Below are 26,828 nucleotides of genomic sequence, written 5' to 3'. Positions count from 1 at the left end.
TTTAATTACGATCAAAATATGAAACAAAATTGGTGAAAGTTTGAAGTAAAAGTATAATAGAGATATATGTAACCTGGTCTATGAGATGAGGTGGCTTATGACTCAAAAAAGAAGTTGCGAGAAACAGCTGTAAACAGCTGTTTTTTTTTTTAGTCATAAGCCACCTTTTCATAGATCGGGTCGCATATATTGTTCTGTTGTTTGATTGTTGTAATTAGTTATGGCCTTAAAATCACATATACATCAACAGCTGAAGGGATGATCATCATATTTCGGTAGCTAGTTTGAAAACACACCATCTCCGAAAATATCAAGAGAGCACTGATGGCTGAAGAACGCCATATCTCAAGTAAAAAAAACTTTGTGAATTACATCGGTACAAATCGTTTTTTTGTAACCATTTGCAGAGATAAATTCCGCCACACCGCTTTCTTTAGAAACTTCGTGAATAGCCGCATTTCGCACTGGTAGCCAAGATAACGATATCTCTCCCTAGGTTAGGTTGGGTTGCGAGGGCTGAGCTGAACACTATGGTAAGAGCTCACTACTTAGGTCGCCAATGGGCCCATTGTAATACGGTCTCAAAGACGACCCCTACCCTGCCTAAAGCGAGTCGTACCACTTCGTGGAATTTATATATTTTGCTAGAGCATTGACTTCATAACTAGAGACCTCAGCGAGGTCATGTAGAAAAGTTTTACCAAAGATGGCCAACCTACGCCTACTAAGCGATAGACACTGACAGAGAATCTGCTGGACACTCTCCTCCTCTTCTGTACATCTGCAGCTGCGACAATAGTCGAAGGTCATTACCCCCATTCTAGCACCATGCGTGCCTAATTAACAATGCCCCGTTATAATCCTTATAAGGAACGATAGAACTGATTTGTTTAAAATCAGAAGCGTTCTTGTTCGCCCCATATCATATGAGGGCCAGGTTTGCCTGGATGTCTCACACGATGATATGGCTGACCATCGTCCATTTGCATTTCTTATAGTGCTTGTGTTCCCACGAAGCCTGAAAGTGGCCATGGGTATACCTACCGAATCATTTTCCGGAAGGATATGGTCGGTGGTGCATCTTCTGGCCAGCTCGTCTGCTCTGCAGTTGCCTTCAATATCCCTGTGCCCAGGTACCCATATAAGGCTGTTACTGAAGTGCTGAGCCCATCTCGTTAAAAGATTTGCGGCATTCAGTGACCGACTTTGCGTTGTCGACGAATTAGTCCAGGGCCTTTAATGCGGCCTGACTGTCTGATAAAATAAACACCCCTTTACCATCCTTAGGCATAGACCCGAGATGATTCACAGCCCTGTGTATTGTGAGAATTTCCGCTTGGTAAACACTACAGTGATCTGGTAGGCGAAAAGAGACCTCTAGACCCCAGCGGGTCAGGGGATCAGAATATACTCGCGGTAGGTATGGCTGTCGTAAGAGGCGACTGAAATACCAGATTCAAGGAGCTGTGTACCGCAACCCTTCAGGTTGCCAGCGCAATATATAGCTCCACACCCAATTGTCAACCTCACCTATCCGCGGCGAATCCTGTTTCACTAACAGACGAGGCTCTAGCGACCCCAAGCTCCTCATGAAACTTGGGGGTGGGGAGGGAGGGAATGGCCTGAAGGTTTAATGTGGCCACATAAATCGTTCCCGAGATGGTCGGGCTAGCACCTTAATTGTGCAGTGTTACCGGAGCGTACCGGATCAGTATCCGGGAAAGGACCATCACATCGATCACTCCCGAAAGCCTTCGGGGAGTAACCTTATCGCTACAACAACAACAACAACCCAGATCCGGTGAAAAGAGGCCTGCTCCCACCTTCCCGTCTTTCCCTAAGCAATTGTTGATAAGTTTTGAAACGTAATGAAGCGCATGAACCCGTGCTTCTCTATTGAATTATGTAACCGTGAGTCAAAGATATACGTTTTTTTTTAGAAAAAAGTGATCTATAAAAACTCATGAACTTTTTTCTGGTCACTAAATAATATACATACATATCAGACTAAGTAAAGCCAATTCGCTTACAATTATTTCAAATCTTTCGCCATTACCTTCAGTTGGAGGAAGGAAATTAAATTTTGTTTTGATTTGAAAAAGATGTTTTCAGGTTAATGGTGAAGGTGGTTTTATTATCAAGCAGTCATAAGTATATCGCGAGTACTAACGAAGATTTAATTATGGGCTGTACAAGCTCTACACAGCCATCAACATAGTCCAGCGAATTAAACTGCATCAGCTACAATGGCTAGGCCATATTATGCGAATGATGAAGATGGCGCTCCGGCTAAGAAAGTATCTTTATCTGAACCCGCCTATGGAAGCAGATGAAGAATGCGGCCCCCACTTCGCTGGAAGGGCCAAGTGGAAAACGATATAAAGTCCTTTAGTGTGAGCAATTAGCGCCAGTTGGCACAACAAAGCGCCTGGTGTCTGTCATAAGTATTCCGTGTTATAATGAAACAGTCGTCCATTTTTTATTCAGGCATAATTTCAAAAATACTAAAGACAGTTTAAAGGATTATGAGGAAATATGCGGGAGCGTTGACGTTTACTTTTCATTGGGAACCGATCAAACCAATACTAAGATATCCGACAGAATAATGGAACTGAAATTGTATCGATTTTGTGCAATAGCTAGTAGAGAAGATGTAGAGGAAACAGCTATGGGATTCAAGGGGTCGATAAGCGCAATTCACAGCTGCCGCAACCCAATTGCCAACCTCACCTACGAGAGCAGAATCATGTTAAAAATATGAATGTATCATACACATACTTAGTAGGCGAGACACTGGCGACCCGAAGTTCCTCATGGAATCAGGGGGTGGGATGGCATAGAAGGTTCAATGTGAAAGTATTAAATCTTCCCGAGATGGTTTGGCTTGTACCTTAATGGTGCTTGTTGCCGGAACGTACCCGATCTATATCAAAAGCACCATCAACACCGATAACACTCGCCAAAGCCTTCGGGGAGTGTCTTTATCGCTACAACAAGAACAAAAACAGGCCTATATTATAAGGATGTGACACCAGTAGGCAGTGTCCCGTTAGTATGCCCATCGAGAGCCTTATGTATACACTATTTAGAGATATGAGCAACTTTGTGATTCTGCTATCGTAGGACTTGTACATGATTTTAGAAATGTTGCAGTCCTGCTCTTCTGCCCACGCCTTTCCTGCTTGATGGATTATATGCAACTCCTAACTAATTTTGATTTGACATTCTGCACGGCGAATTGGTTGAATTCGCTTTGCCACCACCTGGTATAGATTCGCCTTGAAACACGCCTTGTACTAGAACATGTCAGTTAATCGAAATCAACGAACATTTTCTTTTGACTTGACATTCTTCTGTACGGCGAATTGGTTGAATTCGCTTTGCCACCACCTGGTATGGATTCGCTTTGGTATCTACTGTAATGTGCCTGCTACCATTTTGGCTGGATGCTTCCAATGTACAAGTGCCGTTATGATAATTTGATGATTTGCAATGGCCAGTCAGTCTTAACACATTTCTTTACGCCTTATTTTCAAAATCTTTTTATGTAATAGTAGTTTTTCTTTTAACTTACATTCGCATATAATCAACGAAAAATTTGGAATTCGCCTTGATGTCAATTTACTTTTTTATGCCTGGTTCAGATTGAAATTGTTTTCAAAAAGCTTGCTGTTAAAGTGTTAAGCAAATAAGATTAAGAAAATATTTATGATTAAAGTGTAGTAATGTTTTCCTTACGCTGGTGTCAGTGACGGCCAAACTAATAAAATCATATTTAACATTGTTCATATATGTGACCCGGTCTATGAAAAGGTGGCTTATGACTAAAAAAAAATTTTTTCCACTTTTTTTCTGGTTTCGATAGTTGTTGAGACGCACTTTCACGTGGTGAAAACTAGAAAGTCCTAACTAGCTTAGAAGTGTTCTGGAGAAGATATTTTCATCCACTTCCATTTCACCTTCAGCTTGAAAGAATGCTTGTAGTTCGTCCTCGTAATTGATACCAACATCATCAAGAATCATCATCATTCTCTTCGTTTTCACAGAAATATGTTGAAAAACCTCGCTAAATTCTTCTTCGACAGACATTGTTCACAAGCGACACACGTACTACTCGTTCAGCATTGCTTTTAAATCTGAGCACTCACACGATTTTTTTTTTCGGTCAGAAACTGGATTGTGCTTTGCATTGAAAAAACATCGCTCTTTATTACACACACAAACGTATCTCATTTATGCTCTTTTGCCTTTTTTGGTTGCCTTTTGGGCATGACTGTTCATAATGCAAAAGAAATACTATTAAGAAACTGAAGAAATGCATTGTTTATCTTTAACAGCTGTTTCTCGCAATTTCTTTTTTTGAGTCATAAGTCACCTTTTCATAGGCACGATGATCGAGAAATAGTGTGACCGCAAATGCTCAACCATTTGAAAGCGTAATATGGCCAGCACTGGTTTGTGTGAAATATTGACATGTAGTTGAAGCACAATAAACTTATTTTCATATGCATAAATATTAAGTATATAACATACCTGTATAATTCACAAAGCCAAATCCATGAGTACTTTTTAAAATAAACCGTTTATGTAGTATATAGATAATGCGAAATGGAATGAAAGTCGAGCACTATTTAAGGTGTGTTATAAATTTATCCAATCTGTTATTGTATTTAACCTATATTTTGAGGACCCAAATTCCTACATTCGCTAACGCCAAAACGTCTTTTCCAAAAAATTCTAAAACAGTATCAAGGCGCCGAAAAGTATGATATCTTCTCAAGGAATAACAGCCTAAAGCACCAAGTAACCTTCCTTAACCCTAACGCCATAGTCGTAACCATACCCATATCCATAACCATCTCCAATGTGATCGATTAATGGTGCCTTAACCTAAAAATCGTGAAAATTTCATAAAAATGAAGAAAACGCATAAAATTACAAACATATTCCATAAAAAATAAGTTTCTTAGTCATAACGTATCCAAAACAATGAATAAATCTACAAAAAGTTATTAAATTCACCAACTCAAATATTTTTAGGTTATGGATATGGCGAGAAACCAAAAACCAATTGGTTGGCTATAGTATGGTTATAGCGTTAGCGTTATGGTATGGCACCATTAATCGATTACATTGATTTCCATAAGGTAGGTTCGATCAGCTGTTTTTTTCTGGTTATGGTTTTAATAAGTCGCCATTAATTGTCCCTTAACTCCTATACTTTGACATAGGATTCAGGCGGTTATTCCTTATAAACATATGTTACTAAATGTTGCATACTTTTCAGCGCACTTGATACTGGTTTAGATATTTTTGGCAATGGAGTTTTAGCATATTGGAGTTTTGGAGCAGATCTCGATAGAAATGTAACATGCAAATGCAACAAGAACGTTGTGATCTTGATATTTATCTGGATACGTTTCGGATATAGAGAGTGGCTCTGTTGATTTCGTTTTTATATTCAGCTCAGCAGAGCTCACAGAGTTTATTAATTTTGTTCGCATAACGGTAATCCGTAACGGTATAAACTAATCGAGATAGATATAGACTTCTATATATCAAAATGATCTGGCGAAAAAAGAAATTTATTTAGCCATGTCCGTCGGTCCGTTCGTAAACACGATAACTTGAGTAAATTTTAAGGTATCTTGATGCAATTTGGTATATAGGTTCCTTATCTCAGATCGATATTTAAAATGAACGAAATCGGACTATAATCACGCCCACTTTTTCGATATCGAAAATTTCGAAAAACAGAAAAAGTGCGATAATTCATTACCAAAGACGGATAAAGCGATGAATTTTGGTAGGTGGGTTGACCTTATGACGCAGAATAGAAAATTAGTAAAATTTTGGACAATGGGCGTGGCACCGCCCACTTTTAAAAGAAGGTAATTTAAAAGTTTTGCAAGCTGTAATTTGGCAGTCGTTGAGGATATCATGATGAAATTTGGCAGGAACATTACTCCTATTCCTATATGTGTGCTAAATAAAAATTAGCAAACTCGATTGACGAACACGGTCATTTAAAAAAAAAAATTTAAGTCAAATTTTAACAAAAAATTGAATATCTTTACGGTATATAAGTAAATTATGTCAACATTCAACTCCAGTAAGGACATGGTGCAACAAAAAACAAAAATAAAACAAAATTTCAAAATGGGCGTGGCTCCGCCCTTTTTCATTGAATTTGTCTAGAATACATTTAATGCCATAAGTCGAACAAAAATTTACCAATCCTTGTGAAATCTGGTGAGGGCATAGCTTCTATGACGATAACTGTTTTCTGTGAAAATGGCCGAAAACGGTTGAAGCCATGTCCAGTTTTTATACACAGTCGACCGTCTATCCTACCGCTCGGCCGTTAACACGATAACTTGACCAAAAATCGACATATCTTTACTAAGCTTAGTTCACGTACTTATCTGAACTCACTTTATCTTGGTATAAAAAAAGGCCGAAATCCGACTATGACCACGCCCACTTTTTCGATATCGAAAATTACGAAAAATGGAAAAAAATGCCATAATTCTATACCAAATATGAAAAAAAGGGATGAAACATGGTAATTTGATTGGTTTATTGACGCAAAATATAACTGTAGAAAAAACTTTGTAAAATGGGAGTGAAAGGCGTCCACCTATTACGTAGAAGAAAATGAAAAAGTTCTGCAGGGCGAAATCAAAAGCCCTTGGAATCTTGGCAGGAATACTGTTCGTGGTATTACATACATAAATAAATTAACGGTACCCGACAGATGATGTTCTGGGTCACCCTGATCCACATTTTGGTCTATATCTCGAAAACGCCTTCACATATACAACTAAGGACCACTCCCTTTTAAAACCCTCATTAATACCTTTCATTTGATTCCAATATCGTACAAACACATTCTATAGTCACCCCTGGGCCACCTTTATGGCGATATCCCTAAATGGCGTCCACCTATACGCTTCTGTTGAGATTCTCCACTCTACAGCCCATACCATTTTGCTAAGGCCGGGTTTTTCAGCGCAAGTTTAAACTCCAGTTAAAGTTGGCTAGAGTTTAACCCTGCCACTTCGGCCGCTTAAGCTGAGATGAGTAGATTGAAAGACACGATCATTAGCCATGAAGATGTTTTGGTATCCTTTGATCTTATCTCCCTCTTTACCAACATACCGACGAACCTAGCTATAAAGATAATCATGAGAAAATGTGACAAGATTCAAAACAATACCAACATACCGAGGAATACATTTCAAAGTATTTTAGAGTTTTGCTTAAAGGACAACAATTATTTTATATGTAACAATAATATATACAGTCAGTCTTTTGGAATGCCGATGGGTAACCCTCTTTCCCCCACGATCGCGGATATAATAATCGATGATCTTTTAAATAGCACATACTCGGAGCTCAAAAAGCAGCAGAAAGGCATTAAGTTTCTTGTAAAGTATGTGGACGACATATTTGCCATTATCCAAAGAGATGATACAAATATCATACTTAAAACGCTGAACCAATACCATAACAGACTACAATTCACGATGGAAATGGAAGAAAACAACAGCATACCTTTTCTAGATGTCCGCATACATAAAACAAACAATAACTTAATATTAGACTGGTACTCTAAGCCAACAGCGTCTGGGGGCCTAATAAACTTTTTTTCATCACAACCACGAAAATATAAAATTAACACCGCCAAAAACCTCATACATAAAATCTTGACTGTAAGCCATCAGCAATTTCATGACGACAACATAAAGAAAATACAAATGACGCTAAAAAGAAATAATTATCCTGACTATCTTATATCTGACCTTATAGAACAAAATTAAATCAAATTCAGCAAAACCAATCACTAGCAACAACAACAAACAGTGAAACAAAGCAATATCACAGTGTCACTCATATTCCCAGGCTAACAGAAAATTGAACACAAGATGTAATTAAACAAAAGAACATCACACTAGCTTACAAATCCAACCACACATTATCAAGATGCTTTACAAAAACAAAAACCTCTATAAACAGAGAACAATAAAGCAATGTGGTTTACAAAATAGAATGCAAAGGGAATAACGAAGCAAAATGCAACAAAGTTTATATAGGAACAACTAAGCGCGCTTTGGGTACACGATTAGCCGAACATGAAGCTGATATTAGGAAACAAAAACAAAACACAGCTCTCTCACAACACGCAGTAACACACAACCACCTCGCTGACTTCGAAAACACGAAAATAATAGACAAAGAAGCTATAGAGAAAACACGATACACCTTGGAAAGCATACGAATTTTACAAAATAGGGAAGAAACTATGAATAAGAAAGAGGACACAGATAGTATCGCTGCCACATACATATTATGTTTATAACATTTTACTTTAAGTATGACAAGTGTACCACAGTAGATGGTATCGTTTATTTTATATTCTTTAATCTTCTATAGTTTCTATCTCTTATCCTTGTAAATTATGTTTTATTTCTTTAATTTAATACCATAATCCAAATGTAAGTGAAAATTTAAAAATTTATAAATCAATGTTAAATGTTAATATGTGTAATTGTGATAATTTCAAATTAATGTTGTTGTTGTTTTTATGTTTTTATTGTTGACAAATACAGAATTTCCCCAGAAGAAGCCAAGGAAATTTGGCGAAACGTCGAGCTGTAAGGTGAAATAAATTGTTTTATTTGCACTACTCCCGAATAGATCGGAAAAGCTTACCAAAAATATATGAAAAGGCAAAATTTTCTGTTATAGAACAAAGTGGTAAGGTTAAACTCTAGTAAGCTTTAACTGGAGTTTGAAATCGTACTGAAAAACCAGGCATAAGTCAAACAACAAATTATTAATGCCATAAAATAATAACATTATATTAATTTTAAACCCATTCATTTAGAAAAACCATCCACGTCAAAAAATCTTATCAGAAATTATATACTCAAAAAAAGGTATTTAATAAAATTTGGATAAACACACTAGGGCTGTGAACTGCATCCGGATTTTTCAACTATCCGGGTAAACCGGATATTCGAATAACCGCGGATAGTTAAGCAAAAAATCCGGCCATCCGAATATCCGGATACGTAAACGGAAAATCCGGATATCCGGATACTGGAATATAAAAGTTGAATATCTGCATATCAGAATTGAACGAAGCAAACATCGAAAAATTATTCACAAAATATGTTTGTAGATTATTAAATTAACGTCAAAAATTAAAAAGCTACAATTTTACAAACGAGTAAAAATAAGAACAGTGCCTTTTGTTTATATTGTGAAAAAACGCTGTTAATTGATTTAAATGCCCCACGAATTTATTCTTATTAATGTTAAATAAAAATATATGGTACATCAATTTGTTGCTTTCACTCGATATCCAAAAATACGGTCAATAACCGGAACTTCATAAATCCGGATAGTTTCACAAACGAATATTAACCGGATACCCATGCCGTTCGGATTTATCCGTATCAACGGATATCCGTATGGATATCCGGATATTCGTATATTTATTTTTTATTTTAATTTTATTTATTTATTATTACGGTCTTTAAGACCTAGTTTAGGTTAAAATTAACAGATTAACATAAATACTCATGTCACATTTAGCGACGTACAATATAAAAACCGTTTTTCTTTGAACTTACTAATATTTTCACAGTCTTTTATCTCAGAAGGTAACTCATTGTACATTTTATACCCTAAATATTCTAGAGAACTTTTGGATTCCCAGCTCTAAAACACATTGTTAAATGTTTTTGATGTTAAAACTTACGCGTTTGACTTCGGTATCAATTATCCGTAGCGAAACCTAGGGCCTCATTTTCTACTACGAAACAAACGTTCGTTTCGATTCAGAGATGAATCGCTAGTATATTTGCACTATGTTAAACCAGATGACCTCGCGCTTTTAGTTAGCGGGAAGTTTCCGCAGACACTATGCGATCTAATGCAAACTAAACTGAGACTGGTGGAGAACTGGACCAGGAGTAAAGGTCTATCGGTGAATTCAGCCAAAATTGAGCTGATTCTGTTCACTAGGAAATATAAGATACCTGCGTTGCAGCCGCCGGTGCTAGCGGGTACTACCCTGACGCTGAGGGACTCTGTCAAATACTTAGGAGTTATCACCGGATATTAGCCTGTGGCTCTACACTGCTGTAGTTAGACCAATCCTTTTATACGCGGCATTGGTCTGGTGGACGAGATTAGATACTAAATCAAACCTACGGGTATTCCAGAAGGTACAAAGAAATGCTCTAGTCTGCGTTGGGGTGCTCTGCGCACCACCCCCGCAGAGGCGCTGGACTATTTCGCTCCGACTGTCTTTTTCGGTATGAAGTACGAGGTTGTTATACCGGATAGAGATTGTTGTTTGAATGAGTTGACCTGAGCGATAGGCTGCAGATATATACTGACAGCTCAGAACTGGATAATAAGGTGGATAGCGGTGTTTTTGCGCCTCAACTAGGTTGGATTCTATACTTTAGCCTACTCGATTATTGCAGCGTCTTTCCGGCGGAGGTGGCTGCTATTAACGAGGCCGTTGGTCACCTGAGAAAGGCTGTTCACGGCAATAACCAAATTTGTATTTACTCTTGACAGCCAGGCTGCACTAGAGGCACTTGGATCCGTCACATGTAAGTTCAGGACAGTAGAGAAGTGCCGCAAATCTCTTAACGAGATCTCTCGAGCAAATTTCCCTTAGTCTGGTATGGCTGCCGGACACGGATATACCGGGCACATCCGTTCCGGGTTCGTCGTCCAGGAAGGGATTGAGCATGCCGCTCGCTACCTGTTAGCTCACTTTGAAAGGAAATTTCCCTAGGGAAGCGAATCCTGCTATCACACTAAGCTCTTGTGGCCTGAATGGGACGCGAGACGCACGTAAGTCTGCTTCTTCTTCGAAGGGGGGACAAATCTCTGGTGGTTGCACTTATACCCGCCCACATAGCAATCGGGAGGCATGCACAACAGGTGGGTGCTCCTTATAATGATTACTGCAGGCGTGCAAAGACGAAGAGGAGATAGAAACAGTCAAGCATTTACTGTGCGAGTGTCCTACGCTTTGGCACAAGAGGAATAAATCTCCGGGATCTCCCTTCTTTGAAGATCTTTGTGATCTGGCTAAGTTGAAACCTAACAAATTCCTGACGACCTGTTGGTTTGAGTAGGGGGAGTTCCACGTGGTATAAGAAAGGGGCCTTTATGGGCCTAAGTGCACTGGTGCCCGCACCGGTGGCCACTCTAACCTAACCTAAACGATGGCAACATATCATTTGACAATTGCTTTCGCCTTCATGTTTGACATAAAGTAAAAAAACGTAAAGGCCGACCGAAAATGGTAGAGAATACCATTGCTAGAAGAAATCGTTTGTAAGCGAATCGTTCGTCTGAGCTATCGTTCGCAATACAGAATGAAGCCCTTAATAAAAAAAAATTAGAAGACTCTAAATATAAAGTGCCAAATTATTCTCGAATTTTTACGAAAATATTTTGAGATTAGTTTGCATAGTTTTAGTCAAGGTATAAATATTACCAAGTAAAACCATTTACTCTTCTTGGCGGCCATAATGGTTTTTTGATTTTTAAAAAAATTTTAAAATCACTCTATTAAACTTAGTGGAAATGCCAAACCAAAGTAAACACAAAAAAATTGTTGATTTGACATTTTCATTTTTTTTTTAAATGCCAAAAAAATAAAATGCTTATGAAATAATTGTAAAAATATTTCGAAAATTTTTGAAATCGGTTTTTATGTACATACATATATGGCAAAAAAATTAGTTACCAATATAATGGATGCCTCAACACGTGCTATTTTTTCAAAGGGCAAAAGAAAAGGCCTTACTTCTTAACCTCTTCTAATTAAGAAGCGAATGTTGGAGACCACCCCTATTGATTTTTCATTCATCCTTCTTCACTTGGTTGATACGTCTTTAACCCTTAAATGTGCTGAAACTTCACTTTATAAGAGATCACCAGTCTCAAGTGTCCTCGCTACTGCGGAAAAAAATGATCTTGGAGATATTCTTTGGTTTGTTTTGGTCCTTTTCCTCGCGGTTGGAACATACATTTTTTAATTGGCGCTTAACCGTTTAGGAAATGCTGGTCGTTCCGTAACAAGTCACTCCAGCTAACCCTGTTTCGTGGAGATCTTCCCATAACTTGCCCACGCCAGCAAAAACGCTGTAGCTCTTCGCAGCTTAGCTAAACATCATCGTCCAGTTGGAGTATGATAGTTCGTGGAGGCTGAACGGTCAAAGTCTGCCGCCATAGTGTAGAGCTAGTGTGTTGGCCTATCCATCAAAAATATTTAAGAAAATTTGTATAAATGGTATTGATTGTCCCTCGGCATTACCTTGGCACCAAAAGTTCGTCCGAATTAGCAGATAAATTTTTGGGTCGGCACAAAACATGTATGTATTTAGGTGAGCCAGTTCGTAGAAAAACGAATACACGGTAAGTAGTATATATCACACCAATTTGTTATTATTAGTAGATATGTATCTCTTCCGTACACCTTGGCGGTAAGTCGGGTTTTTCCTCTCGTCGCGCAGACGCTGATACATTTCTAAACAACTTGTTGAAGAAAATTCCTCAGAAGAGGATCGTGGCCTGATGCTTCCTTTTGCGGCAAACCACAATACAATTCTTGAATTGAAAATTCTGGAATGTTTTTGACCGTTGAGATTTCTAATTTTCTGGTTATTTCCACCAATAAAAAATTCGGTTTTGGATAAAATATCATAATATTAATGTTTGAACGCAAAAATATATGGTAATTCTATACGAGAGCATGATACTGGTAATACGCGTCTAAAAATACCGAGAGAGGTGTCAAAAGACTCGTATTGACCTCGACAACAATAATCCGAATGCGGAAAATAAAAATTTTAGATCGTTCTAAAGATATTAACGAAAACCCGAAAAATGACCCCGGAGTGCTGCGAAACAGAGGGTGGGATGCATAGTATTTTTGCGCAGAACACCTTTCCGCATTGGCGGCCTGTCGCCGCGCTTATAAAAAATTACCTTGGGTGGCTCCAACACCGGTTTGGAGACTAAAACTATATCCGCGGAATATCTCTTGGCAGAACCAAAATTGTTTACCTACGCTTCGGGTTCGCGATCCTGGATCCAAAACGCGTCCTTTGATACCCCTCTTGATATTTTTGGACGTGTATTTAGAGTCATGCTGTCGTATAGAATTACCAAATATATTACAATTTGTTATATTTTTGTTATGAAAACAACACCAAAATCAAAAAAATAAAAATGTGAGAGCAGTGAGAATTTTAAATTTTTTTTAAACGTCATTTCGGCTTCTCACCAGTTTTACCTTGTAATATTTATACCATGGTTTTAGTTAGAAAATACAAAGAATTTTTTTCATAAATTATGGAAAATGGGAAAAGAATAATTCAATAGACGAAGTTTGAGAACAATTGGCATTGCTCTTTTCGTGTTCGCTGCTGTACAACGGTTTTGGGAAAATATGTGAATAATCGCGACAACCAAATCAGCCTTTTTGTGTTTAAAATTTTTTTGTCCTGGGAAAAGTAACATCAAAAAAATGAAACAATTCACCATAAATTCTCATTTAGTCAATTGAAATTTAGTAAAAACAAGTAAGGAACGCTAACTTCGGGTGTAACCGAACATTATATACTCAGCGTGAGCTTCAATTGTACATTTCATATCAGATAAATTACTTTTCTACATAACACGTGGCACCGCCCGTTTAAAAAAAAAAAAATTCTCCCCATTTTCTCTTACAATAAAACTTGATAAGTGAAATATCATTGATTCAAAACTATTTTTTGCTAAGTTATAGCTTATTATTCCAGTCTACGACCCCTTTAAACTTGTTTTATATAAAAGTGGGCGTGGTCTTTAACCGATCCCGTTCATTTTTACTAGAAATATTTTCTGCTATAAGGAAGATATGTGTACACAATTTCATTACGATATGTTAATTTTTCTTCTTGCTTAGTCATAAAAGGGGCAGTTTCAAAAACTTTAGTGTTTTCACGTTAATGTTAAAATTAAATTTAGAAAATAAAATTCTATTGATATAAAGCTCTTCTTTGCAAAGATAAGGCTTATTTTATTATAGTCCACGACCCTTTTAAAAATCTTTTATATAAAAGTAGGCGTGGTCGTTAACCGATTTCGTTAATTTTTCTTCAAAGCATTCCTTATAGTAAAGGCAACCTCTCCGCTGAATTTTGTTACGACCGTTTAACGATTTTTGATTTATGATTACGATTAATAATATTTGCAAAATTGATTTTATCACAAGTGGGCGGTGCCACGTCCATTAAAAAAAAATTTTCCAATTTTCATCAAGAATCTCAATATCAGTCCACATATCAAATTTCAACATTCTAGGTGTATTATTTACTAAACAATCAGGTTTTTTGTGTTTTCCAAAATTTTATATATATAAAAAGTGGGCGTAGTTATCATCCGATTTCGCTCATTTTCAATACCAATCTATTCTGGGTCCAGACAAGCTCGTCTGCCACTTTTGGTGAAGATATCTTAATATTAACTCAAGTTATCGGTTAACGGACAGACGGACGGACATGGCTCAATCAAATTTTTTTTCGATACTGATCATTTTGATGTATGGAAGTCTATATCTATATCGATTCCTTTATACCTGTACAACCAACCGTTATCCAATCAAAGTTAATATACTCTGTGTGCAAAGCACGCTGAGTATAATAACGTTGAAATTGATTGGATATTTTTTACAGCCCTTTGTACTCATCGCTTAAAACCCATAGTTTTCTTTTATTTAGCGGCATGTAAGTCCGAATTCGGATGCAAAAAGCGCACGAATTGCACGGAATGCATGAATTGCACGAATTGTATAGTCACAACAACAAAATACACACAAAAGCTTATATGCAATCCGTACAATGTATGGTATGCCAAAAACTATGTATATTTTTGTGCAACGAATTGTAGGAAATGAAAATCAACCCTGTTTCAACGGCATTCCTCTCATTTCGCTCACAATAATTGAGCAACTGTTTTTCATAATTTTTCCTCATACATATTTTGTTATTTTCTATGCCAATTTTTCGCAATGGTGTGCCCGCGTAGTCTTGCATATTTTATCGTAGGATATAAACAATCCCAGCAATCCGTGCTACTTGCAAAACAAAGCGAGTCCCCCTATTGACTTAATCACACAACAACAAAAAAAAGACGAAGCAAGCCACAATTGTATACATGAATACATCAGTCATCATTTACACACATACATACAAGGCAACGAAGAGATATTTCACACACAAGCATTTGGCTATGCGAGAGGAATGAACTTCAGATATGCATGCATATAACAAATTACCAAGCAGGAGATAAAAGAGTTCTAGATGGTGAAAAGTCTAGCCCTTCAGAGAAATATGCAAACGAAGCAACGGAGAAAAGCAGCGCAAGCTGAACAATCGGTAATCAGTTTGATTTAAACACGCTGTTGTGAAGTACGTGATATTGAAGTATAATTGTACTACTCCCAAATAGACTAAATAAAGACCATATTGCAATACTGAATATTGGAGTGATTTATTCAACAGTTTAGCGATTCGAATGTTAGCAGGTTTCAAATAAGCGGAATTTCCCTAAATTCGTTACAATATAAACATGAAATTGGTTTCTGATTACTTTTCTTTAAATACGTAAAAAAAAATAATAGGACTAAGGGAACGACTAGAAGAACCAACACTTTCTTACTGAAAACCTTGGAAAAGGTCGTAGCATTTTGAGTTTCATTGATGTCTGCTAATTGGTTTATACTTTAGTTGTGGAGTGGTTTACGCAAGGGCCGCTGAAATCACAGTTGAAAACCTTATTTCGTCTGTTTGTTTGATTTGCTCTTGCTACATGGTCTGCAAATGAATTTTAGAAGATAGTTATGAACTATATGTCATAATAAGATAATTTGTTCGTCAGTCATTGTAAATAAAGCTTTTCTTTTGAAATACCCCCTAACTATGCAAACGCATACCCCGAGTCTAGAACTTGTATCAAAAGTATGTGACAACATGCCTTGCGTAATTTCGGCCTCGATCATAATTTACGCACAACCAACTTTTGAAATTAGTATTTTTTACGCCTGGCGAAATCTCTTCATAAAATACTGGGTAATTAAAAGTCTAAGTTTGTAACAAATCACAAATGATCTACTGCAAAGGTAAGATAAGAAAGATCTTGGCAGTAGTTGGCAAAGCCCTCCCAACTGTTTGAATTCAGTCGGCAAAATTATACTAACAGATTGCCAATTGGAAGTAAAAATAAAATAAAAAAATTTTACGCACTTCCTTTATATAAATGGACAAAAATCAGCGAAAAATGTCTCCTTATATAAAGACATATTCTTGCTAAACTTTAATTTTTAAATTTTGACATAGAAATTGCAAAAACATTTATAAGAAAAAATATAAAAGTGGAGCGCACATTACTTGGATTGGAAATTTGGTAGGAAAGGAGATATTATTAGTCAATCAATTGCGCTCCAGCTTTATATTTTTACTTCTCATTAATATTTTTGCAATTCCTATGTCAAAATTTAAAAATCAAAGTTTAGCAAGAATATGTCTTTATATAAGGAGACAGTTTTCGCTGATCTTTGTCCATTTATATAAAGGAAGTGCATACATTTTTTTTTATTTTATTTTTGTTTTCTCCTTTTCTTACATTTTGTCGGTGTCTTAAGCTATCTCTTAAGTTTTACGCTTGTAGCTCAATGAGAACTTACATAAAAATCAATCCCAAAATTCCCTCCGTTCCGTATGATTTTTCTAAATATCTCATCACGTGCGCCCCCTAGCGATTCTTTTTGTATCGTGTCATCGGCTGTCATCGTCCTCTGAATTAAGTTTGAAATTTCAAGTTTCTAGCACATCGAGAAGTTACCTAAAAGCTGGTTTGAAAATTTTCAAATTCTTATCTAATTATTTCGATCCGTGCGCCACCTAACGGATTTGTTTCCTTTTGTTGCATTGTCACGGTGTTCTAACCTATGTGTAGTTTCCCGTTTGTATCTCAATGAAAAGTTACCTAAAAATCGATTGCATGATTTGTATCTTTTGTGTCTTTTTTACTGTGCTGGCGGAAAAATGCAATTGCAGAGCTACCTATGTTAGGGTACGTACGCTCTATAGCAGGGGTCGTCATTTCATAGTACAATTGTGTAAAAATCGATTCACATAGAGTGCCTCGCTACTTCGTAAATTGAGTAAGTTAGTCGTAGTTGAACAAGCGGAGTAGCAACTTCGGAGGAGATTATTATTTATTTTCGCATTTCAAAAAAAAATTAAAAAAAAAAAATGTTAGTTAAACGGTTTTATTGAAAATAATACTTCATGAAGTAATAATAATACTAAAAGCTAGAAAATAATTAGGTAGGTCCTAGGTACTAGTCATCACACTCCTCATCAATCTAGGACGTTGATAAGACAATTAAAAAAAAGCGTTGGGCGCGTGAAATTTCTCAAAATGTGAGGCGTAGCATAACCTGATTAAGGTTTAGTTGGTCTTACTTATGACTATCAATAAAAATTTGACGCGTCTAACGCTTTTATTTAATTGTCTGATCAACGCCCTAGATTAGAGTGTGATGACTAGTACCTAGGACCCCCCTAATTATTTTCTAGCTTTTAGTATTATTATTACTTCATGTAAGTATTGTTGTCAATGAAACCGTTTAACTTAATATTTTTTTTAATTATTTTATTTCCAAGTTTTTAGTCTTTATTTAATTCCCTATTATTTCTCATTCTATTTAGTTCATTTAGTGACTCATTACTACAAGGACTCTTTCCTGACAATTTGTTACAATACATAATCCTTCCAAAGACTTTTATGCTTGTCCCCCCTCCAACTCCAAAATATTTTGATGTCACTTCTACCGGACTATATGTAATATTTGTTCCAAATATGAGCAAAATCGGACATTATAGGTCGTTTTCTATTCATGTATGTATTATGTGTTCCAAATATGGACCAAATCGAACCACAAATACAATTTATGTGACTATCTCGATCCTTGCGCCACCTAGCGGCGATTTTTTCACAGGCCGCTTTCTATTCATGTATGTATTATGTGTTCCAAATATAGACCCAATTGGACCACAAATACGATTTTTTTGATATCTCGATCTTTGCGCCACCTAGCGGCGATTTTTTTCATAGGCCGCTTTCTATTCTTGTATGTATTATGCGTTCCAAATATGAGCCAAATATGACCACAAAGTTTTGTGAATATCTCAATCTTTGCGCCACCTAGCGGCGATTTTTTTCATAGGTCGCTTTCTATTCATGTATGTATTATGTGTTCCAAATATGAGCCAAATCGGACCAAATATGAGCCAAAACGGACCTAGCGGCGATTTTTTTCATAGGTCGCTTTCTATTCATGTATGTATTATGTGTTCCAAATATGAGCCAAATCGGACCAAAACTACGATTTTTTTGAATATCTCAATCCTTGCGCCACCTAGCGGCGATTTTTTTTCATAGGTCGCTTTCTATTCATGTATGTACTATGTGTTCCAAATATGAAAAAAAAAATCGGACCACAAATACGATTTTTTGAAATATTTCGATCCATGCGCCAGCTATCGGATTTTTTTTTCAAAGGTCGCTTTCTATTCATGTATGTACTATGTGTTCCAAGTATGAAAAAAATTGGACCACAAATACGATTTTTTTAAATATTTCGATCCATGCGCCACCTATCGGATTTTTTTCTTATTATTGCATTGTCATCGGGTTGTGAACTATATTTCAAGTTTCAAGCTTGTAGCTTATCGGAAATTTACTTAAATTTCAATTACAAAATTACTGCCAGCCAGCCAGCCAACCAGCCAGCCTAGCCTGTCAAGTCAAGCTAAATAAAACCGTTTAATAATGGCGGTTATTTTTTTACATGTATTTATATGCATATATTACTTAAACTTGTTAAGCATAAAATTGGTACTAACAAGTAAGGACGGGATTGTTTTCGGCACATACCTTTCATGAATGGAGCTGAACAATAACCTTATCCCATTCGTAATATCTAAATAATCGGCTGTATAAGATATCAAATATTTAGTAAACAGATGTACATACCTAAGCGATTTTTAAGATAAATAAAAAATAGGTAGATACTTTGTGTAAAGATGCAAAGTTTCACGTTTTTTGTGGTCTGTATGAAATAGCTATGACCGTGAATCACTTATCTCAACAATCGGTTGTAGGGGACATATGCTATATATACGGCCGATCTCTTCGAATTCAGACAACAATTTTTGCTATATACGAAAGCATATGGTAAAATTTGAAAGTTCTAGCTGTAAAAATGGGGCAGAAATTACGAAAAGTTTCTTATCTGAACAATCGGTTGTATGAGATGCATACCATATATACGACCGATCTCTATGATTTTTTCAGCCAACAATATGTACAATATACGAAAGCATATGGCAAATTTGAAGCTTCAATCTGATAAATTGGGGAACATATGACAAGAATCCTCTTTTCTGAAAAATCGGTTGTATGGGTGATATATGCTATAATAGTCCGATCCGACCGGTTCCCACAAATGTCTAATCGGACACCTAAATATACCCACTCACCAAATTTTATCAAGATATCTCAAAAATTGAGGGACTAGTTTGCATACAAACAGATAGACGGACTGGCTAAATCAACTAAGCACTTCATCCTGATCATTTCAGTAAACTTATTGGTGGGTCTATCTATTTTCCTTTAAGGACTTACAATTTTGAGATTCGTGACGATTAATTAGATTAGTTGAGTTGGAAGGCCGCGGTTAATGAATAAAACTTCCTTTTGGTTTGTTTTATATTCATAAATTTTAATTTTGGTCGATATTTGGACTTCAATCTGAAGTCATCATCAGGGACATATGGACATGTATGATCGACTGACTGTTGTTCAATTGTGTGCGGCGCTAGGGTTTTATACCTCCTAAAACAAATGAAAGGCCGTTAGTCTCGAGCTATACGCTGTACTGAAAACATGTGTTTACTCGTGAAAAAGGCCTACTGGGGAGACCACGTTAAAAAAACTCGCCAAATACAATACCTCATAGGTGGCGTGGAACCGTGTGCAATAGACTGGGTCGATTTTGGGTCGATTTATTAACCGCAATCGCGCCATCGATTTTTCGATAGGATTTGGGCTCAGGAACAAAAAGTTCCACTACGCGTAACCAAAAAAATAAATTTCGAGCCTGCGAAATTTCATTTTTTTTTTTTTACTTGTTTTCGACTTTGATTTTTAAGGTTTTTTCATTACCTATGAACTAAAAAAAATTTTCCGACCCAAAATATCTGCTAAAAACGTTGGCGATAACAGTTTTTTGATCGACAACGTTTTTAGCGGACATTTTTGGTTCGGACAGGGTATATATGTATATGAAAATTTTTTAGTAGGTCATGAAAAAAACCTTAAAAATCAAAGTCGAAAAAAAGGTAAAAAAAATGAGATTTCGCAGGCTCGAAAATTATTTTTTTGGGTATGCGTAGTGGAACTTTTTTTCCTGAGCCCAAATCCTATCGAAAAATCGATGTCGTGATATCGGTTAACTTTCGTCCATACAAATCGACCCACCCTAATGTATATATTCACCTCGATAGGCGCTTACGATTTACTATTGCATCCTAAAATGTACTTGTAAGCATGCAACAAACAAGAATTTTTCTTTCAACAAAGCGGAAAAATAATCAAAAATAATTAAAAATAATAAAAAAATTTAATCAAAAATAATAATAATAAAAAAAAATATAAAATAATCAATTACTTTTGATTTTTTTTATTTTTGATTTTTTTCAATAATCGTAAAAATATAACTTTTTTGATTATTTTTTAATCAATTGAAAAGTAATCATTAAAAATCGAAAATAATGGCAAGTAATCATTAAATGGCGTTTAAAGAAAATAATCAATGGAACGGCTAATCATTACCATTAGTAATCATTACTTAACAGGTCTGCACAATACCATTCCTCGAAAGTCTTGGGTACCTTTGCCCAAAGGCAAACTCTTGGTTCGATATAACAGTTTGCTTCCTTGATGATGGGCGAAAAACTTTACCCGAACAACAAAGTGAAGGCGAACACTTTTCCGAGTGAATTTCGCGATAAGGGTGATTATGAACATTAAAATTTCATACTACTAAACTCCGTAACCATATTTTAGAGGCTAACTTCGAAAAAACAGAGAAACGGGGGTTAAAAGGACATATAAAGTTATTAGACGGGAGTTGCCCTTGTTACAAAGGGTATACGAATTCTCATGCATATTGGCAGACCTGCAGAACTACCGGGGATTTTAAGTAAGGCTGTTCTAATGTTATTGCTTTTCCTATATGTGGTGCTTTTGTATTAGAGTTGCTTTTGTTGGCTAATAAGACAAATAAGAAGATATAGTGACCTTAATTGGTTACGTTAAGTTTGCATAACTAGATGGCGGGGTTGCCCATTTAAACTTAAAATAAATTTAGTGTGACACGACCACACATGAAGGAGTCGAATGACTGAGTGATCAAATCTTCCGTTATTCGACTCCATCATGAAATTGCAATAATTCTATTAAACGAAGGAAACGAAAGATTGTATATAAAAAGTATAATTGAGGCAGGGTGCGAGCTCACCTAAATTTCAGGTACCTAAACTAATATTCCAGTGGAACTTTCCAGCACTGCTACATTTTAGACAAAAAGCTGTCAAAACTGTGCGAGTTAATTTGCCAACTAAATATTGTTTGCTTATGCAAATTATACAAAAATAATAGTTTAAAATAACTAAAAAAAACACGCTTTTATAGCTAACCTAACTAAAAAATAGAAAATAATTTTCAATTAAAAAGAGTTTATATAACAGTAGTAGAAGGTCAAACAATCGTTTATAGTTAATCACCCCAAAAAAAAATTTAAGTTATTAACAGAATAATTTAATTCACAGTAAAAAGCGTGGGGTGCTTGATATTGAATGCTACAATTATTCTATTGGCAACTATCTGAGAGGAAAGATATGAAATGTAGTTAAATGCACTGCACGCTTTTTAATCTGAATTAAATTACTCTGTCAATAACTTAAATTTTATTATAATTTTATTTTGAGGTGATTAACTATGAACGATTGTTTGACCTTCTACTACTGTTATATAAACTCATTTTAATTGAAAATTATTTTCTATTTTTTAGTTCGGTTAGCTATAAAAGCGTGTTTTTAGTTATTTTTAACTATTATTTATTTTTAATTTTTTAGTTCAAGTAATTTTAAAAGTTTAAGTCGAGAGTGATCCTCGAAACGCCAGCGGGTAATGGATGAATCCAACCCCACGGCACCGAAAAGGGCCAAGACGCGAGGAGGCTGGACGCGGTCTTTCGCCGAAATTGCCAAGGGTCGGCAGATCATTGGCATTGTAGCCGAGAGCTGCGAAAATGGCAGGATCCCGAAACAACAGTGGAAGTGGATCGAGGCCGATCTCGCTACGATGGCCGTTAAGGTTAAGAAAGACAACCCTGGTCCACTGCCATCTTACACCGATGCAGGGTGGTTCCAGGGTACGGTCAAGCTAATTGCCTGTGACGACGCCAGGTCGGTAAACCTCTATAGGGTCGCCATCACGCTGATAGGGGTGGTATATCTGGGCGCGCGTCTCAATGTAGTGGGGGCGCGTGATATCCCCTCACGACCAAGGGCTAGAGCCTGGGTTCCAGTGACGCCCACGGACCCAGCTGACATCCTGGAGCTGCTCCAGGAGTACAACCCGCCACAGGTTTGGAAGTCAACCCGGATAAAACCGAGCTTGTCCTCTTCACGAGGAGGTACAAAGTACCAAATCTTACGCCGCCAAGAATTGGGGGTACGTTCTTAGCGTTTAGCGATCAAGTCTAGTATTTGGGAGTCATTCTGGATAGGAAGCTATTATGGAGTGACCATACAGTGGAGCGATCCAAGAAGGCAGCAGCAGAGCTGTTCACCTGCAAGAGGGAAATTGGCACCTCCTGGGGATTCTCCCCTAGGGTGACCTACTGGATTTACACAGCTATTGTGCGCCCGATTCTTCTTTATGGTGACTTGGTCTGGTGGCCTGCACCTATCTTAAAATACTTCAAAAGGTGCAACGGAGTTCGGAGCTCTGCATTACCGGGGCCCTCGGCTCCACTCCAGATCCCGTTACATACATACATGGATACATAGATAGATGCAGGCCAAGATAATAAAAGTGTGTTAAAAAGGGCTCCAGTATGCTCTTTCGTAGATGTGCCATGCATCCACTTCTATCATTATTAAAGGAATTCGTTTTTCGCATTATGTGCAAGGTTCAAATCTTTGGTCATTTGGGGTGGTCATATGTTCAATTGACCTTATGTCCGTTAACCTTATGTCACCCCACGATCACATTATTGCATTGTCATCGAGTCTTGATACGTGTGCAAAGTTTCAATCAAACTTATGGTCATTCAAAGTGGTAATAAGGCAAATTGATGTTACGGCCGTTGACCTTATGTCACCACACCATCACACTAATGCATTGTCATCGAGCCTTGATACGTGTGCAAAGTTTCAATAAAACTTATGGCCATTCAAAGTGGTAATAAGGTCAATTGACCTTATGACCATTGACCTTATGTCACCGCACCATCACATTAATGCATTGTCATCGATCCTTGATACGTGTGCAAAGTTTCAATCAAACTTATGGCCATTCAAAGTGGTAATAACGCCAATTGACCTTATGGCCGTTGACCTTATGTCACCACACCATCACACTCATGCATTGTCTAAGGCTCATCGAGCCTTGATACGTGTGCAAAGTTTCAATCAAACTTACGGCCATTCAAAGTGGTAATAAGGCCAATTGACCTTATGGCCGTTGACCTTATGTCACCGCACCGTCACATTAATGCATTGTCATCCAGTCTTGATACGTGTGCAAAGTTTCAATCAAACTTATGGCCATTCAAAGTAGTAATAAGGCGAATTGGCCTTATTGCCGTTGACCTTATGTCACCACACCATCACATTAATGTATTGTCATCGGTCGTTGATACGTATGCAAAGTTTCAAATTAATCAGTCTTCTAGAAACCGGTGAAAATTAAGCTCAAAGATTCCGTTACATACAGGCCAAGCTAATAAAAGCGTGTTAAAAATGCGATGCCATCGTATATGCATGCTTCAACAGGAGAGTGGTCAAGGGAGGGAAAGCATCCCTAAATCGAAGTACTAAAAAATGTAGCGTCTTCAGCTTATAGGGTGTTTTTCGGGCATCGTGGAGCACGTGGAGAGCGGCGGATGCCACCATCTCAAGCTGAACCCTATGATATGACTAACATTCTGTGTGGCCCAAATAGCTTGCTTCAGGGCAGAGATGGGGTGCTGAGGAGTATGATCCGATTTCGATCCAATTCTTATTCCGCTAGCAATAAAGCGATGCTATTTGGAAACATCACTACACTACTCAAGAATCAATCGGACACCAACGGCTGCACGAATCCTAGACCCATGGTTTATATAGAACTCCTTATCTATTGTATTTAGGCGCATTTTGTTTGCGTTTATAAATTGAAACAATTAAATAAAAAATCTTAACTTTTTTGTTTTTAACATTTGACTTTACATTTAGGCTGAAAAGTATTCTTGAAAAAATTCTAAAGTTTCTTTTTTGCACTGCCTTACCGACAGTTTCCATTAATTTTTATTTTTCTCAATTTAGGCAAACTCGCACCTATCCTAAATAACTGCGGAACTAAAAAGAGAAAGTTATTCAATTTAAAAAGAAATATGGATTTGAGCCATTATCTTTTGCTCCGTCATTCGACTCCTTCATGTGTGGAGTCGTCACACTAAATTTGATATAAGTGTAAGTGGAGGAGTTGCCAGCTAGTTATGCAAACTTAACGTAGCAAATCAATGACACTATCAAACAAGTAAACGTGCCTAAGTTCGGGTGTAACCAAACATTACATACTCAGCTGAGAGCTTTGGAGACAAAATAAGGGAAAATCACCATGTAGGAAAATGAACCTAGGGTAACCATGGAATGTGTTCGTATGACATGTGTATCAAATGGAAGGTATTAAAGAGTATTTTAAAAGTGAGTGGGCCATAGTTCTATAGGTGGACGCCATTTCGGGATATCGCCATAAAGGTGGACCAGGGGTGACTCTAGAATTTGTTTGTACCATATGGGTATCAAATGAAAGGTGTTAATGATTATTTAAAAGGGAGTGGGCCTTAGTTCTATAGGTGGACGCCTTTTCGAGCTATCGCCATAAAGGTGGACCAGGGGTGACTCTAGAATGTGTTTGTACGATATGGGTATCAAATTAAAGATGTTAATGATTATTTAAAAGGGAGTGGGCCTTAGTTCTATAGGTGGACGCCTTTTCGAGATACCGCCATAAAGGTGGACCAGGGGTGACTCTAGAATGTGTTTGTACGATATGGGTATCAAATTAAAGATGTTAATGATTATTTAAAAAAGGAGTGGGCCTTAGTTCTATAGGTGGACGCCTTTTCGAGATAACGCCATAAAGGTGGACCAGGGGTGACTCTAGAATGTGTTTGTACGATATGGGTATCAAATGAAAGGTGTTAATTATTATTTAAAAGGGAGTGGCCTTAGTTCTATAGGTGGACGCCTTTTCGAGATATCGCCATAAAGGTGGACCAGGGGTGACTCTAGAATGTGTTTGTACGATATGGGTATCAAATTAAAGATGTTAATGATTATTTAAAAGGGAGTGGGCCTTAGTTCTATAGGTGGACGCCTTTTCGAGATACCGCCATAAAGGTGGACCAGGGGTGACTCTAGAATGTGTTTGTACGATATGGGTATCAAATTAAAGATGTTAATGATTATTTAAAAAAGGAGTGGGCCTTAGTTCTATAGGTGGACGCCTTTTCGAGATAACGCCATAAAGGTGGACCAGGGGTGACTCTAGAATGTGTTTGTACGATATGGGTATCAAATGAAAGGTGTTAATTATTATTTAAAAGGGAGTGGCCTTAGTTCTATAGGTGGACGCCTTTTCGAGATATCGCCATAAAGGTGGACCAGGGGTGACTCTAGAATGTGTTTGTACGATATGGGTATCAAATGAAAGGTGTTAATTATTATTTAAAAGGGAGGGGGCCTTAGTTCTATAGGTGGACGCCTCTTCGAGATATCGCCATAAAGGTGGACAAGGGGTGACCTTAGAATGTGTTTGTACGATATGGGTATCAAATGAAAGGTGTGGAATTATTATTTAAAAGGGAGTGGGCGTTAGTCCTATAGGTGGACGCCTTTTGGAGATATCGCCATAAAGGTGGACCAGCTAATCTATAATATAAAAACATGTCGGGTTTTCCTTCCTGACGGTATAACTCCAGAACGCACGAACCGATTTCCACGATTTTGCATTCGTTGGAAAGGAATCGGGCTCCGTGAGGTTTATAGCAAAGAAAATTCAGGATCGACACACAGGGTCCCGAGATATAGGCCAAAACGTGAACCCGGGTACCCCTAGAATGGGTTTATAGGATATGGATATCAAATGAAAGCTGTTGATGAGTGCTTTAGTAGAGGGTAATTTCCATACCTTTGGGTGACTAGGGTCTCGAGATATAGGCCAAAACGTGGACCCGGATACCCCTAGAATGTGTTTATAGGATATGGATATCAAATGAAAGCTGTTGATGAGTGCTTTAGTAAAGGGTAATTTTCATACCCCTGGGTGACTAGGGTATCGAGATATAGGCCAAAACGTGGACCCGGGCACCCCTAGAATGTCTTTATAGAATATGGATAACA

The 26,828-nt window shown here is 37.2% G+C and overlaps 1 protein-coding gene and 1 long non-coding RNA gene across 5 annotated transcripts in view; both read right to left on the bottom strand.

Annotated features, from left to right (window-relative positions):
- Positions 1–26,828, bottom strand: part of Pitslre (cyclin dependent kinase 11B pitslre) — a 46,646-nt gene that overhangs the window by 8,509 nt on the left and 11,309 nt on the right. The window lies entirely within an intron of this gene.
- Positions 1–26,828, bottom strand: part of LOC137233889 (uncharacterized) — a 35,246-nt gene continuing 8,418 nt past the window's right edge. Inside the window, exon 3 of the long non-coding RNA XR_010947594.1 lies at positions 1–4,890. This is a non-coding gene — a long non-coding RNA (uncharacterized lncRNA). The remainder of the gene's footprint in view (positions 4,891–26,828) is intronic.

The sequence above is a fragment of the Eurosta solidaginis genome, chromosome 5 (assembly GCF_040869045.1).
Source record: "Eurosta solidaginis isolate ZX-2024a chromosome 5, ASM4086904v1, whole genome shotgun sequence".
NCBI classification, from domain to species: domain Eukaryota; kingdom Metazoa; phylum Arthropoda; class Insecta; order Diptera; family Tephritidae; genus Eurosta; species Eurosta solidaginis.
This window is presented reverse-complemented; position numbering and strand designations above follow the sequence as displayed.